Here is a 13,712-nt window from a genome sequence, read left to right as displayed (position 1 = left end):
TCATCCAGGCCATATCCTCATCCAGGCCATATCCTCATCCAAGCCACATCCTCATCCAAGCCATGTCCTCATCCAAGCCATGTCCTCATCCAAACCACATCCTCATCCACGTTATACTATATGTCTTGTCCTAACAAACGAACACTGCTGTCAGCGAATTTGGACATGAATGTATCTCAAACCGATCGAATGGTTTCTCTTTGAATTGCTTGTCTACCTTCAGTGTCTTTCTTCAGTTGGTCCACACAGTAGATCAAGCCTACAATGCTGAAGAATATATTTTCCCTATCCGTTATGTATTGGATTGTATTGTATTGTATGATAAGGATGTTTAGGGGTAATGGGAGGATTGTGAAGAATACCAATATCATTGATTATCATTGTATACCATTGGTTTTTGCATTGTACGGTAGGGGACTAAGGGGGAGACATAGGAGTACTGTAACGGCAGATTTCCTCCTCTTCGTCTGGAGAGGAGGTGTAGCAGGGATCGGACCAAGACGCAGCTAAATGTTAAATAACGAAAAAACCGTGAACACTACAAAATACAAAATAACAAATGTGGCAAAACCGAAACAGTCCTATCTGGTGCATAGACACAAAGACAGAAGACAACCACCCACAAACCCCAACACAAAACAGGCTACCTAAATATGGTTCCCAATCAGAGACAATGACTAACACCTGCCTCTGATTGAGAACCATATCAGGCCAAACAACAAACCCAACATAGAAACACAAAACATAGAATGCCCACTCAACTCACGTCCTGACCAACACTAAAACAAAGAAAACACAAAAGAACTATGGTCAGAACGTGACAAGTACTTTGGTTTACATGTATTACATGTGGAGGATGTGACTCTTTGTGATCTGATAATCCCTTCCTTAATCGTCACCGAGTGTCACGTTCCTGACCTGTTTTCCTTGTTTTTGTATTTGTTTAGTTGGTCAGGGCGTGAGTTGGGGTGGGCATTCTATGTTATGTGTTTCTATGTTTAGGTTCATTGTCTATTAGCCTGATATGGTTCTCAATCAGGGACAAGTGTTTTACGTTTCCTCTGATTGAGAACCATATTGAGGTAGGTTGTTCACACTGTTTGTTTGTGGGTGATTGTCTTCCGTGTCTGTGTATGTCGCACCACACGGGACTGTTTCGTTTTCGTTCGTGTATGTAGTCTGTTCCTGTTCATGCGTTCTTCGTGTTTATGTAAGTTCACATGTTCAGGTCTGTCTACGTCGTTTTGTTGTTTTGTAATTTTCCAAGTGTTTTTCGTGTTCGTCTTCGTTTTTCAATAAATCATCATGTATTCATCACCCACTGCGCCTTGGTCCGCTCATTCACCACAACACGACCGTTACACCGAGAGGATAAATTAAATAGAAATGTATTGAAGTGTAACTGACTTTAAAATGATTGAATTACGACGAAACACTGTTTACAATGAATCATCGCTTGATAATTGGCTCATTCTTCACAGCAGGCTGCCATGGTAACTTGAGGGTCCAGTGAGCAAAATACTGTTATCTGACATTGTAGCAGACATGTTGTTAATACAATATATGAAGAGGTTATTAAAATATGTTAAATGAAAGGTGAGGAAGAGTGTGAGCCGACACACAGACTTACAGCCTTACTAACACGCATTGCGTAACCAGCGAAACGTCCCTTGAAGATAAAAACACAATTTTTCGAGGGAAAATATCTGTAAATTAATTATTAGTTATGCTCCTACATGCATAGGGAATGCCAGATGTAATATATGTGTTGTCTGAGAGGATAAACCTTCTCTGGTAAGGCCGACTAAAGGCACAATCTGTCATTTGTTTTCTCAGGCCAAACGGCAGCCCACAAAATAATGAATGGGTATCATTTCCCGCTCAGCCCAGTCAAAACTGTTCGCTGCTCTGGCACCCCAATGGTGGAACAAACTCCCTCACGACGCCAGGTCAGCGGAGTCAATCACCACCTTCCGGAGACACCTGAAACCCCACCTCTTTAAGGAATACCTAGGATAGGATAAAGTAATCCTTCTAACCCCCCCCCTTAAAAGAGTTAGATGCACTATTGTAAAGTGGTTGTTCCACTGGATATCATAAGGTGAATGCACCAATTTGTAAGTCGCTCTGGATAAGAGCGTCTGCTAAATGACTTAAATGTAAATGTAATTGAAATGGCCTTCGAACAGCAGATTGCAGATTTAAATAATATCATCAGAAGCAACAGGCCAAGCAGTCGTCGTCATGGACTGACACGTCTGTGATGCGGTGTGATTATGCAGACAAATACACACACACACACACACACACACACACACACACGCACACACACACACACACACACACACACACACACACACACACACACACACACACACACACACACACACACACACACACACACACACACACACACACACACACACACACACACACACACACACAGTACAGTACATTAGAAATAGTATTCAAAATACTAGCTTTCCTGGTGCAATGAACCAATGAAATAGTCCCAAAGGTCAGAGACTTGGCAGTAGGGCCGGGACAATACCAGTTTCACAATAGTTACACAGCCTACATGGAGGAGGTCGGAGACTTGGCAGTAGAGCCGGGAATATACCAGTATTACAATAGTTACACAGCCTACATGGAGGAGGTCGGAGACTTGGCAGTAGGGCCGGGAATATACCAGTATCACAATAGTTACACAGCCTACATGGAGGAGGTCGGAGACTTGGCAGTAGGGCCGGGAATATACCAGTATCACAATAGTTACACAGCCTACATGGAGGAGGTCGGAGACTTGGCAGTAGGTTCGGGATGATACCAGTATCACAATAGTTACACAGCCTACATGGAGGAGGTCGGAGACTTGGCAGTAGGGCCGGGATGATACCAGTATTACAATAGTTACACAGCCTACATGGAGGAGGTCGGAGACTTGGCAGTAGGGCCGGGAATATACCAGTATCACAATAGTTACACAGCCTACATGGAGGAGGTCGGAGACTTGGCAGTAGGTTCGGGATGATACCAGTCTCACAATAGTTACACAGCCTACATGGAGGAGGTCGGAGACTTGGCAGTAGGTTCGGGATGATACCAGTCTCACAATAGTTACACAGCCTACATGGAGGAGGTCGGAGACTTGGCAGTACGTTCGGGACGACACCAGTATCACAATATTTTATACACGAAGCAGACCAACTCTTTGGTCCTTTAATAACCTGCTGTAAGGGAAAACATTGTCTGCTGTAGCTTGGAATAGAAATCTGTGACTCTAGATGACAACATAATAATGTTTGTTTCCAACATTAGGACTGTTTTCCTAATGAATTTAAATCTGCTTGGGTTTTGTATTGTGATACTAGTATCGTCGTAGCCCTATCAAATAGCACACTATATACTGCACATGTATACAAAAGTATGTGGACACCCATTCAAATTAGTGGATTCGGCTATTTCAGCCACACCCGTTGCTGACAGCCATGCAATCTCCATAGACAAACATTGGCAGTAGAACTGCCTTACTGAAGAGCTCATTGACTTTCAAAATGACTGCCCTGCTAGAGCTGCCCCAGTCAACTGTGTGGGCTGTTGATTGTGAAGTGGAAACGTCTAGGAGCAACAACAGCTCAGCCGTGAAGTGGTAGACAACACACGCTCACAGAAAAGGATCACTGGTTGCTGAAGCGAGTAGAGCATAAAAATCGTCTACCTCTGGAAGCAACGTCAGCACAATAACTCTTTATCTGGAGCTTAATGAAATGGGTTTCCATGGACGGGCAGCCGCACACAAGCTTAAGATCACCATGCGCAATGACAAGCGTCGGCTGGAGTGGTGTAAAGCTCTCGACCATTGGACTCTGGAGCAGTGGAAACGCTTCTCCATCTGGCAGTCCGACGGACGAATCTGGGTTTGGCGGATGCCAGGAGAACGCTACCTGCCCGAATGTGCCAACTGAAAAGTTTGGTGGAGGAGGAATAATGGTCTGGTTTTTCATGGTTCGGGCCCCTTAGTTCTAGTGAAGGGAAAGTCTTAACGCTACCACATACAATGACATTCTAGATGATTCTGTGCTTCCAACTTTGTGGCAACAGTTTGGGGAAGGCCCTTTCCTGATTTTGCATGACAAATGCCCCCGAGCACGAAGCGAGGTCCATACTGAAATGGAGCAAAGGGGGAACCAACTCCATTATTAATGCCCATGATTTTGGAATGAGATGTTGGACTAGCAGGTGTCCACATACTTCTGGTCATGTAGTGTATGTGAACCCAGTCTGAGACGGAGAGACCTGCCGGTATTGACATTTCCATTTCAGTGACTTCGGCAGCTCCCGGAATGAGACAAACCTGGAAACCAACGACAACACACACACACACACACACACACACGCACACACACACACGCACACACACACACACGCACACACACACACAGGCACGCACACACACACACAGGCACACACACACACAGACACACAGACACACAACATACACACAACACACACACACACACACACACACACACACACACAACACACAACACACAACACACAACACACACACACACACACACACACACACACACACACACACACACACACACACACACACACACACACACACACACACACACACACACACACACACACACACACACACACACACACACACACACACACACACACACACACACAACACACACACACACACACACACACACACACACACACCACACACACACACACACACACACACACACACACACACACACACACACACACACACACACACACACACAAAACACACACACACACACACAACACACAACACACACACACACACACACACACACACACACACACACAGAGAGCTGTTTTGAATTACTTGACTGTGTTGCAACATCAGTACAGAGAGCAGATTCCCTCTAGAAAACCAGCAGGAACAGACTCCGACAGACATGGATTCAAATATTATTCTAATTCATTCAAATAAAACTCTGAGATTTTGCTTTAGCCTTTCTAGAGTGCCAGAGGCTTGGTTTTGTGTATTTTCTGCTATAAAATATTTCCCATCATGCCAGGAAAGATCAAGCAAGCACAGGTAAAGTCTTCGAAAGATTTCAAATAGTATTTGAACCCAAGGCCGGCTCTGACTGATATACGTATTGACATTTCAGTCATTTCTGACTGCAGCTCTACATGACTCAGTAAATATTTACTACACAGAACATAATGAGACCCTGGGAGATGAATACACACACACACACACACACACACACACACACACACACACACACACACACACACACACACACACACACACACACACACACACACACACACACACAGTCACACACTCTCATACTCTCACACACACACACACACACACACACACTCAAACACACAGACATTCACACACACAAAGTCATAGTCCTGAGCTGAAAAGCTAAAGAGTTTAGTGGCAGCTTATTCTCTAGTCTGAACAAACAGTGAATGCTGTCAACCTCAACGTTCAGCTGCGTTAATTCCAGCATATGCAATATAAATAGTGCTTTCTAGGTAGAAGACGTGTCCCAATCCTGCTGACTCCAAGAATACTGACACCTGCTGGCTTGGTCACAGTAACTAAAAGCCTAAACCTGTCATTTGAATGCAGTTGGAAAGCTGAAGTGTATCCGGGGGTAACAGTACTGCTGAAGAGTATTCTGGGTAACAGTCCTGCTGAAGAGTATCCAGGGTAACAGTCCTGCTGAAGTGTATCCAGGGTAACAGTCCTGCTGAAGTGTATCCGGGGGTAACAGTCCTGCTGAAGAGTATCCAGGGGTAACAGTCCTGCTGAAGAGTATTCTGGGTAAAAGTCCTGCTGAAGAGTATTCAGGGTAACAGTACTGCTGAAGAGTATTCAGGGTAACAGTACTGCTGAAGAGTATCAAGGGTAACAGTCCTGCTGAAGAGTATCCAGGGTAACAGTCCTGCTGAAGAGTATCCAGGGTAACAGTCCTGCTGAAGAGTACCCAGGGTAACAGTCCTGCTGAAGAGTATCCAGGGTAACAGTCCTGCTGAAGAGTATCCAGGGTAACAGTCCTGCTGAAGAGTATCCAGGGTAACAGTCCTGCTAAAGAGTATCCAGGGTAACAGTCCTGCTGAAGAGTATTCTGGGTAAAAGTCCTGCTGAAGAGTATCCAGGGTAACAGTCCTGCTGAAGAGTATTCTGGGTAACAGTCCTGCTGAAGAGTATCCAGGGTAACAGTCCTGCTGAAGAGTATTCTGGGTAACAGTCCTGCTGAAGAGTATCCAGGGTAACAGTCCTGCTGAAGAGTATTCTGGGTAACAGTCCTGCTGAAGAGTATTCTGGGTAACAGTCCTGCTGAAGTGTATTCTGGGTAACAGTACTGCTGAAGTGTATTCTGGGTAACAGTACTGCTGAAGTGTATTCTGGGTAACAGTCCTGCTGAAGTGTATTCTGGGTAACAGTACTGCTGAAGAGTATCCAGGGGTAACAGTACTGCTGAAGTGTATTCTGGGTAACAGTCCTGCTGAAGTGTATTCTGGGTAACAGTCCTGCTGAAGTGTATTCTGGGTAACAGTCCTGCTGAAGAGTATCCAGGGTAACAGTACTGCTGAAGAGTATCCAGGGTAACAGTCCTGCTGAAGAGTATCCAGGGTAACAGTCCTGCTGAGGAGTATCCAGGGTAACAGTACAGTAACAGTCCTGCTGAAGAGTATGCTGGGTAACAGTACAGTAACAGTCCTGCTGAAGTGTATTCTGGGTAACAGTCTTGCTGAAGAGTATTCTGGGTAACAGTACAGTAACAGTCCTGCTGAAGCGTATTCTGGGTAACAGTCCTGCTGAAGTGTATTCTGGGTAACAGTCCTGCTGAAGTGTATTCTGGGTAACAGTACAGTAACAGTCCTGCTGAAGTGTATTCTGGGTAACAGTACAATAACAGTACGTCTAGGTGTCAGGAACGCAGTAGCCGTGCACTTGGCCATCTGCTAAACGTGAGTGTGTGACTGGTTATGGATGCTGGCGGGAAAACAAGAGAAGATGAGCGGAGGAAGAGGTTACGGATAGGAGGTAATTGAAAACATTAACTAGATTGTAGAAAAGTGGATTTGAGATGACTGTCACAGAGATGAAGGATGAGATTTGAGAGGGAAGGAATGGAGGAGAGGAATCATGAGAGGAATATTTAGGAACAGGGTACAAAAGATACAATTATTTTTTTCAAAAATACAATTTAAATTTCACTCAGAAAGATTACTCCTAGTGGTTTTTAAGTGGCTTTAACTCCCTGCTTGACAAAATGTTTTAACAAATAGAGAGTAGAGACATGTGTACTGTAGCACCTGAAATGGATAGAATTACGGTGTTATACCACTGAGCTAAATCCTATAAGAGTGCGTTGTTAGCCCACTGAGCTAAATCCTACAAGACTGTTGTTAGCCCACTGAGCTAAATCCTACAAGACTGTTGTTATGCCACTGAGCTAAATCCTACAAGACTGTGTTGTTAGCCGGCTGAGCTAAATCCTACAAGACTGTGTTGTTAGCCGGCTGAGCTAAATCCTACAAGACTGTGTTGTTAGCCGGCTGAGCTAAATCCTATAAAACTGTGTTGTTATGCCACTGAGCTAAATCCTACAAGACTGTGTTGTTAGCCGGCTGAGCTAAATCCTACAAGACTGTGTTGTTAGCCGGCTGAGCTAAATCCTACAAGACTGTTGTTAGCCCACTGAGCTAAATCCTACAAGACTGTTGTTATGCCACTGAGCTAAATCCTACAAGACTGTGTTGTTAGCCGGCTGAGCTAAATCCTACAAGACTATGTTGTTAGCAGGCTGAGCTAAATCCTACAAGACTGTTGTTATGCCACTGAGCTAAATCCTACAAGACTGTGTTGTTAGCCGGCTGAGCTAAATCCTTTAAGACTGTGTTGTTAGCCGGCTGAGCTAAATCCTACAAGACTGTGTTGTTAGCCGGCTGAGCTAAAGGCTCAGGACTGTATGTCACAGGACTGTGTGTTACCCCACTGAGCTATAGATTAGAATGAAGTCTTTAATGTTTAAAAAACATAAGGATGAGCTAGTTAAAAAGCTAAGATTTAAAGTGGCCTTCTTTTTTTAGAAACAGATATTTCCTCTCCCTAAATACCAGGAAGCGGATTGTACAGTGAACTTCCTGCCCGTTCTGGACTATGGTGACACCATTTACCAGCTTGCAGCAGCCACTACCCTTAAACCTTTGGATGTTGTCTACCATAGCGCCCTTTGCTTTATCACAGGTGCTATCAGAGGTGACAGTTCACCACTAGGGTTGCAAATTCTGGGAACTTTCAATATATTCCCTGGTTTTCCAGAAATCGTGGTTGGATGATTTTGGATTTCCTGCTTATTCCTTCCTGATTCCAAGATCCTCCAACCGGGATTTCGGCAAAATCAGGGAATTTATTCTGCATGTATCAAAAATGTTGGCTGGTCCTCATGAAAGTCCCGTAGATCACTTCATTATTCTTCATTTGTTTAAAATGCTCTACTACACAAGCCTCTGACTTACCTAACTTTCCTGTTCAAATATAAAAACATGAGAAACCAAACCAGGTCACAAGGTTGGTTACATCTTGAGGTTCCTCGGGTCTACACCGAACTAGGTAAATCCTCTTCTGGTTTTAAAGCACCTCATTGATGGAACCAACTACAAAATACTATTAAAATGTGATGTCCTAGTGCCTCACAGTTCATTTAAAAACATTCATTGTGTCACGCCCTGACCTTAGAGAGCCTTTTTTATTCTCTATTTGGTTAGGTCAGGGTGTGACTTGGGTGGGCAAATCTATGTTTCTATTTCTTTGTTGGCCTAGTATGGTTCCCAATCAGAGGCAGCTGTTTATCGTTGTCTCTGATTGGGGATCATACTTAGGCAGCCCTAAGTGGGATCTTGTTTTTGCATAGTTGCTGTCTAGCCCTGCAGAACGTTACGCTCGGTTGTTTTGTCGGAGTTCAGTATTAAAAATCATGAACACTCCGGACCATAGATCGTCGTCGCGGACTCCGGACCGTAGATCACTGCTGGAGGTACCGAACCACAGATCGTCGCCGGATGCTCCGGCCTGGGAACCCTCGCTGGAGGCTCCGGTCTGGGAGCCCTCGGTGGAGGCTCCTGACTGGGGACCGTCGCTGGAGGCTCCTGACTGGGAACCCTCGCTAGACTACTCTAATGTTCATCTAACGACGGATGTAACAGATTGGGGGCCTTCGTATTGAGGAATTAAATGTTGTTTTTTTGTGTTGTGTTTTTCTGTATTTCAGTGGTTTTATATTGTAATATATTTTAGAATGTGTCTAATGAAATTGTATATACAGGGCTCCCTTGTAAAAGAGACCATGGTCTCAATGCCTACTCAAAAAAAGGTCAAATTAAAATGTACTGTAACTGACAGAGTCTACATTACAGACTCGTCATGACTTGTATCATCCCATCATAGACCACTGTAATGTTCCCATCATAGACCACTGTAATGTTCCCATCATAGACCACTGTAGTGTTCCCATCATAGACTACTGTAATGTTCCCATCATAGACCACTCTAATGTTCCCATCATACACTACTGAAATGTTCCCATCATAGACCACTGTAATGTTCCCATCATAGACTACTGTAATGTTCACATCATAAACCAGTATAATGTTCCCATCATAGACCACTGTAATGTTCCCATCATAGACTACTCTAATGTTCCCATCATAGACCACTGTAGTGTTCCCATCATAGACTACTCTAATGTTCCCATCATAGATCACTGTAGTGTTCCCATCATAGACCACTGTAATGTTCCCATCATAGACTACTCTAATGTTCCCATCATAGACCACTGTAGTGTTCCCATCATAGACTACTCTAATGTTCCCATCATAGACCACTGTAGTGTTCCCATCATAGACCACTGTGATGTTCCCATCATAGACTACTGTAGTGTTCCCATCATAGACTACTCTAATGTTCCCATCATAGACCATTGTAATGTTCCCATCATAGACTACTGTAATGTTCCCATCATAGACCACTGTAATGTTCCCATCATAGACCACTGTAATGTTCCCATCATAGACACTGTAATGTTCCCATCATAGACCACTGTAATGTCCCCATCATAGACTACTCTAATTATCCCATCATATACCACTGTAGTGTTCCCATCATAGACCACTGTAATGTTCCCATCATAGACTACTCTAATGTTCCCATCATAGACCACTGTAATGTCCCCATCATAGACTACTGTAGTGTTCCCATCATAGACCACTGTAATGTTCCCATCATAGACCACTGTAATGTCCCCATCATAGACTACTCTAATGTTCCCATCATATACCACTGTAGTGTTCCCATCATAGACCACTGTAATGTTCCCATCATAGACTACTCTAATGTTCCCATCATAGACCACTGTAATGTTCCCATCATAGACCACTGTAATGTTCCCATCATAGACCACTGTAATGTCCCCATCATAGACCACTGTAGTGTTCCCATCATATACCACTGTAGTGTTCCCATCATAGACCACTCTAATATTCCCATCATAGACTACTCTAATGTTCCCATCATAGACCACTGTAATGTTCCCATCATAGACCACTGTAATGTTCCCATCATAGACCACTTTAATGTTCCCATCATAGACCACTTTAATGTTCCCATCATAGACCACTGTAATGTTCCCATCATAGACCACTGTAATGTTCCCATCATAGACCACTTTAATGTTCCCATCATAGACCACTGTAATGTTCCCATCATAGACCACTGTAATGTTCCCATCATAGACTACTCTAATGTTCCCATCATAGACCACTGTAGTGTTCCCATCATAGACTACTCTAATGTTCCCATCATAGATCACTGTAGTGTTCCCATCATAGACCACTGTAATGTTCCCATCATAGACTACTCTAATGTTCCCATCATAGACCACTGTAGTGTTCCCATCATAGACTACTCTAATGTTCCCATCATAGACCACTGTAGTGTTCCCATCATAGACCACTGTGATGTTCCCATCATAGACTACTGTAGTGTTCCCATCATAGACTACTCTAATGTTCCCATCATAGACCACTGTAATGTTCCCATCATAGACTACTGTAATGTTCCCATCATAGACCACTGTAATGTTCCCATCATAGACCACTGTAATGTTCCCATCATAGACACTGTAATGTTCCCATCATAGACCACTGTAATGTCCCCATCATAGACTACTCTAATGTTCCCATCATATACCACTGTAGTGTTCCCATCATAGACCACTGTAATGTTCCCATCATAGACTACTCTAATGTTCCCATCATAGACCACTGTAATGTCCCCATCATAGACTACTGTAGTGTTCCCATCATAGACCACTGTAATGTTCCCATCATAGACCACTGTAATGTCCCCATCATAGACTACTCTAATGTTCCCATCATATACCACTGTAGTGTTCCCATCATAGACCACTGTAATGTTCCCATCATAGACTACTCTAATGTTCCCATCATAGACCACTGTAATGTTCCCATCATAGACCACTGTAATGTTCCCATCATAGACCACTGTAATGTCCCCATCATAGACCACTGTAGTGTTCCCATCATATACCACTGTAGTGTTCCCATCATAGACCACTCTAATATTCCCATCATAGACTACTCTAATGTTCCCATCATAGACCACTGTAATGTTCCCATCATAGACCACTGTAATGTTCCCATCATAGACCACTTTAATGTTCCCATCATAGACCACTTTAATGTTCCCATCATAGACCACTGTAATGTTCCCATCATAGACCACTGTAATGTTCCCATCATAGACCACTTTAATGTTCCCATCATAGACCACTGTAATGTTCCCATCATAGACTACTGTAGTGTTCCCATCATAGACCACTGTAGTGTTCCCATCATAGACCACTGTAATGTTCCCATCATAGACTACTGTAGTGTTCCCATCATAGACCACTGTAATGTTCCCATCATAGACCACTGTAATGTTCCCATCATAGACCACTGTAATGTTCCCATCATAGACCACTGTAATGTTCCCATCATAGACCACTATAATGTTCCCATGTTCACACTGTAACAACACAAAGCCTAACAGTAAGGCAATCAAGTTAACATTATATTGTTTACATACACTTACAGTGGGGCAAAAAAGTATTTAGTCAGCCACCAATTGTGCAAGTTCTCCCACTTAAAAAGATGAGAGAGGCCTGTAATTTTCATCATAGGTACACTTCAACTATGACAGACAAAATGAGAAAAAAAAAATCCAGTAAATCACATTGTAGGATTTTTAATGAATTTATTTGCAAATTATGGTGGAAAATAAGTATTTGGTCACCTACAAACAAGCAAGATTTCTGTCTCTCACAGAACTGTAACTTCTTCTTTAAGAGGCTCCTCTGTCCTCCACTCGTTACCTGTATTAATGGCACCTGTTTGAACTTGTTATCAGTATAAAAGACACCTGTCCACAACCTCAAACAGTCACACTCCACACTCCACTATGGCCAAGACCAAAGAGCTGTCAAAGGACACCAGAAACAAAATTGTAGACCTGCACCAGGCTGGGAAGACTGAATCTGCAATAGGTAAGCAGCTTGGTTTGAAGAAATCAGCTGTGGGAGCAATTATTAGGAAATGGAAGACATACAAGACCACTGATAATCTCCCTCGATCTGGGGCTCCACGCAAGATCTCACCCCGTGGGGTCAAAATGATCACAAGAACGTTGAGCAAAAATCCCAGAACCACACGGGGGGACCTAGTGAATGACCTGCAGAGAGCTGGGACCAAAGTAACAAAGCCTACCATCAGTAACACACTACGCCGCCAGGGACTCAAATCCTGCAGTGCCAGACGTGTCCCCCTGCTTAAGCCAGTACATGTCCAGTTCCGTCTGAAGTTTGCTAGAGAGCATTTGGATGATCCAGAAGAAGATTGGGAGAATGTCATATGGTCAGATGAAACCAAAATAGAACTTTTTGGTAAAAACTCAACTCGTCGTGTTTGGAGGACAAAGAATGCTGAGTTGCATCCAAAGAACACCATACCTACTGTGAAGCATGGGGGTGGAAATATCATGCTTTGGGGCTGTTTTTCTGCAAAGGGACCAGGACGACTGATCCGTGTAAAGGAAAGAATGAATGGCGCCATGTATCGTGAGATTTTGAGTGAAAACCTCCTTCCATCAGCAAGGGCATTGAAGATGAAACGTGGCTGGGTCTTTCAGCATGACAATGATCCCAAACACACCGCCCGGGCAACGAAGGAGTGGCTTCGTAAGAAGCATTTCAAGGTCCTGGAGTGGCCTAGCCAGTCTCCAGATCTCAACCCCATAGAAAATCTTTGGAGGGAGTTGAAAGTCTGTGTTGCCCAGCAACAGCCCCAAAACATCACTGCTCTAGAGGAGATCTGCATGGAGGAATGGGCCAAAATACCATCAACAGTGTGTGAAAACCTTGTGAAGACTTACAGAAAACGTGTGACCTCTGTCATTGCCAACAAAGGGTATATAACAAAGTATTGAGAAACTTTTGTTATTGACCAAATACTTATTTTCCACCATCATTTGCAAATACATTCATAAAAAATCCTACAATGTGATTTTCTGGATTTTTTTTTCTAATTTTGTCTGTCATAGTTGAAGTGTACCT

Source organism: Salvelinus namaycush, chromosome 14 (assembly GCF_016432855.1).
Source record: "Salvelinus namaycush isolate Seneca chromosome 14, SaNama_1.0, whole genome shotgun sequence".
In the NCBI taxonomy this organism is placed as follows: domain Eukaryota; kingdom Metazoa; phylum Chordata; class Actinopteri; order Salmoniformes; family Salmonidae; genus Salvelinus; species Salvelinus namaycush.
The sequence above is the reverse complement of the archived record's forward strand: the minus strand, read 5'-3'. Positions refer to the sequence as shown.